The sequence below is a fragment of the Orycteropus afer genome, unplaced genomic scaffold (genome assembly GCF_000298275.1).
Source record: "Orycteropus afer afer isolate SDZICR_OR568_19922 unplaced genomic scaffold, OryAfe1.0 scaffold00024, whole genome shotgun sequence".
NCBI lineage: Eukaryota > Metazoa > Chordata > Mammalia > Tubulidentata > Orycteropodidae > Orycteropus > Orycteropus afer.
The window spans coordinates 667,278-672,055 of NW_006921611.1; the positions used below are offsets into that span (position 1 = coordinate 667,278).

At 38.8% G+C, this 4,778-nt stretch overlaps 1 pseudogene; it reads right to left on the minus strand.

Annotated features, from left to right (window-relative positions):
• Positions 1-2,368: 2,368 nt before the first annotated feature.
• On the minus strand, positions 2,369-4,415 carry LOC103192125 (annotated as a pseudogene).
• Positions 4,416-4,778: the final 363 nt, after the last annotated feature.

Consider the following 4,778-nt stretch of genomic DNA (forward strand, 5'->3'; position numbering starts at 1 on the left):
TATATTTATATATATATATATATTATTGTGGTTTAGGTGAAAGTTTACAGAGGAAATGCATTTCCCATTCATCAATTTATGCACAGATTGTTCTGTGACATTGGTTGCATTCCCTATACTGTTACTGCATTTTTTTTTTCCATTTCCTCCCTGTTTTCCCAATTTTTCTGCCCTTCCTGCATTCTTAGTTTTGCTTTTGGGCAAATGCTGCTCTTTTGATCTCCTACGATTGATTGTTTTGAGAAGAATGTTCCTCCCAAGTGTTATTGTTTAGTTTATAAGCCTGTCTTTTATGTTGCTGAAAAGTGGTGCCTGGGAGTGGCTTCAGTTCTAAGTTAGAAGGTGTCTAAGGGCTATTCTCTCAGGCATTTCACCAGTACTTATCAATCCAGTAAGTCTGATTTTTTTTTTTTTTCAGTTGAATATTATTTTTGTTCTCTTTTTCTCCCAGTCTATCTGATATTTTCTATTGTGATTGCTGTCAGAGTGATCCCAGTCAGTGTTTGTTGGTGGTTGCCACACGCCATATATTTCTTTTTGTCTTAGGTTATTGGTGGAAGCTATGATTCATGTGGTCCTTTAGTCTTCTGGAAATTGTTTCCTTGAATCCTTTCTTTTCCTCATTTCCTTACTCTGAACGGAAATAAACTAATAGCTGTAAAAACCACTGCAAAGCTTTTAAGTCCCTACTTGGTACTCACCAACGTAAGATAAAGAAAGTTGTCTTTATGGACTATGTTATCCCAACTGACTTAGAAGTCTTCTGACACTATGGACCCTGGCCCTAAGTATCTCAATCTAGGGAGGTATTTGTTTATGGCTAAGATGTTTTTTATGACTGTGCCCCTTGTGCACTCTATTATATTGTTGCTGTTGTTAGATGTCCTCTAGTTGGTTTCAATTCATAGTGACCCTATGTACAACAGAATGAAACACTACCCAGTGTTGCGTCATCACAATCAAAGCTATACTTGAGCTCATTGTTGCAGCCACTGTGTGAATCCATCTCATTGAGCGTCTTCCTCTTTTTCACTCACCTTCTGCTTTACCAAGTGTTCTGGTTACCTAGTGCTTTTCTGACAGAAATACACCACAAATGGAATGGCTGAAAAAACAGTTTATTCTCTTACAGTTTGGGAGGCTAGAAGTCCAAGTTCAAAGGCCAGGCTCTAGGGGCTGTGTGAAAGCCCCTCAACCTTGGGCTTCAGCTTTGTCTCTGGCTCCTAGCCTACTGAAGCTAGAGTCGTCTCTCCACTCAGGCAGCTACTGGCTGCTGAAGCTAACAAGCCCAAGGTCGACAAATAAAATGGCACACTCCCGATGTTACTAAACCACATGGCCGGCCATTAATTCAAGTCCATTGTAAGTCCCAAGGTCAGCAGAACATGGCAGGCTGCTGAAAAATGGCATGGCTACATGCAGGGTCAAAGTGTGCCATAAGCTATAGACCATTCCCCAAGGTTTCTGCTTGTATACAGGAGGCAGACCTCATCCCTAAGGCAACTACTCAGCTACTCCCAGTAGATTCCACCATGGAGTTGATTATCACTCTCATATGGGGAATATTACATCCAGCTGCCCAGCCACCCAACCAGGCCTAGCCAAGTTGACACACAAACTTAACTACCACACCAAGCATGACATCCTTCTCCAGAGAATGGTTCCTCCTGATAACATGACCAAAGTACGACAAGAGATGAAGTCTGGGCTTTCTCACTTCCTTTTATTTATTTATTTATTTATTTTTACATTTCAAGATACAATAGTTTAATGGAAAAATAAATAAATATCATATTTATGATCTGAGAATAATAGCAGAGGCTGGAAATTACCAAGGAAAATAAAAGGAAACAGATACTTTTGTAGGAGAAATAGAAATGTGCTTGGATATTAAAAAGAATAAGGAATGAGTTTAACCAAAATGGTTAAATTATATTCACTTATTTCATTTAGGTATATTTGGGCCTAATTTATACATTTCTAGTTTCACAAAAAATGTATTTCCCAGTTTGTGGCCTGTATAACTTTGGGAAAAACCAAGCAAGAAACTGCTTTCCAATTATTCTTTTTATTCCATCCTCTGTTAACCTTCTCTGTATGTGAATACATCCTTAAAGTCTAGAACATGATAGGACTAATTCTGTCCATAGCTGATGAACGTTTTCTGGTAAAAGTTCTAGTAAGAACATTTCCCATGGTAACGTTCTGGTGAAAACATTACACAAAGTAAAAAACCCCAAGAATAACATACATTGAAAGGTATACAAATATACAGATGGAGAGACAGAAAGAGACATGAGATTTGTAAATAGTTTTTGGAGATCTGGAAACAAACCCATGTGGGTCAGAGGTATGGGGTTGACATCTCTTATTGAGGCTTAGATTTTCTGTGATGTATCTTCAATGGTCCACCTAAGTCCAAGTGGAGAAGCATCTTTACCCTTTGTTTACCAAACATGCCCAGGTAAAGCTGCTTCTCCTTCTATTGGTAGCTGCTGAGTTCTGACTGTCATCTGGAGATACCGCTGGACATTGGTGTCTTCAGCTGTCTGTTGATGGCAGTCAGAAGGGAGTTCTGAGCCTAGTCATAGTCCTGCCGATGGAAAAATGCCACTCTGACCATGTACAAGGTCTTGGCATAATCAGGCTGTCATCCCAGAACTTTTTCACTTTATTCCTTTACTCTTTCATAGTTCACTGGCTCCATCTGAAGAAGGCAGACAGCTACATTGTTGTAGCATTCTATCTGGATGGTGTACAGCATATTTTCTTGTTCAGGGTTAAGAGCTGGGCCCTGAGGTCCTACATTAGGTATTGAGGAGGGCAGGCTTGGGTCCAGAACTTGCAGTTATAGCAGAGCGTGATGGTATCTACTCACAGCATCTCTATACTTCTCTTCCCTCTAGTGCTGGTTCCCTTCCTCCAGCTGAGCCTCCTACAGGCACTTCCAGGTGCTTCTCTATAACTGTCATTCAGTATTCCAGGGAAAAGGGAAGTGCAAGAGCAACTGAAGCTCACCCACTCTGTGGGAGAAAGATGTGGCAGTCTACTTCCCTAAAAATTTACAGCCTTAGGAAATGTTATGGGACAGTTCTATTGTGTCCTATAGAGTTGCTGAGTTGGAATCTGCTCAAAGGCTGTAGGATTTGATTACATTTATACAGAATCACCCCTGACCTAGAAGCAGCCATTCTCACTTCTAAGGAACATTTCGGCTGTACTTTTTCAAAGACAGATTTGTTTGTTCTTTTGGCAGACCCTGGTGTATTCAATATTCTTCACCAAAGCCTTAATTCAAATGCATCATTTCTTCTGAAATCTTCTTTATTCATGGCCCACCTTCTTTATGTATATGAGACTATTGAAGACAATGGCTTGGGTCAGACTCATCTTAGTCTTCAAAGTGATATTTTGGTTCTTAACCACTTTAAAGAGGTCTTTTGCAACAGATTTTTCCAATAAAATATGTCATTGGATTTCTTGACTCCTACTTTCACGGGCCTTGATTGTGTACACAAGTAAAATGAAATCCTTGACAACTTCAATCTTTTCTCCTTTAATCATGATGTTGTTTCATTTCATTATGTTGAAGTATAACCCATACTGAAGGCTGTAGTAACTGATATTCTACAGTAACTGCTTCAAGTCTTCTTCACTTTTGGTGAGCAAGGTTGTCTCATCTGCATATTGCATGTTGTTAATGAGTTTTCTGCTAAGCCTGATGCACATTCTTCTTCATGTAGTCCAGCTTCTCAGATTAGTTGTTCAACATAAAGATTGAATAAGTATTGTGAAAGTAACAACCCTTACACACACCATTCCTGCTTTTAAAGTATGAAGTATACTCTTGTTCTGTTTGAATTACTTATTCTTGGTCTATGTACATATACCTCATGAGTACAATTAAGTCTTCCAAAATTCCTGTTCTTTGCAGTGTTATCCACAAATTTTCTTCTCCCCACAATCGAGTGCCTCTGCATACTCAACAATACACAGGTAAACATCTTTTTGGTTTCTTTGCTTTCAGCCAAGATACATCTCACATCAGCAGTAACATCCTTCATTCCATATCCTTTTCTGAATCCAGCTTGAATTTCTGGCAGTTCCCTGTTGATATGCCATGCAACAATTTTTTAGTTATTTTCAGCAAAATTTTACTTGCACATGATATTAATGATATTGTTTAATAGTCTCCATTGTCAGTTGGACCATCTTTCTTTGGAATGGGCACAAACATGGACCTTTTCCAGTTGACTGTCCAAGTAGTTGTCTTCTAAGTTCCTTGATGTAAACCAGTCAGTGCTTTCAGATTTTATCCATTTATTGAAACATCTCAATGGCATCCCTTCAATTACTGGAGTTTTGCTCTTCATGGAGTCCTTAAGTGCTGCTTGAACTTCCTCCTTCAGTACCATTGGTTTGTGATCATATACTGTCTCTTGAAATGCCTGAGTGTTGACCAATTCTTTTAGGTACAGTGACTCTGTGTAGTCCTTATATCTTCTTTGGAGGCTTTTGCATCATTCAATATTTTCCCCATAGGATCCTTCAATACAACAACTTGAAGCTTGAATTTTTCCTTCAGTTCTTTCAGTTTGATAAATGCCAAGCATGTTCTTCCCTTTTGGATTTTCTAACTCCAAATCTTTTCACATTACAACACTTTATTTTGTCTTCTCAAGCTGCCCTTTGAAATCTCCCATTTAGCTCTTTTACTTAATCATTTCTTCCTCTTGCTGTAGCTACTCTCTATTTAAAAACAAGTTTTAGAGTCTATT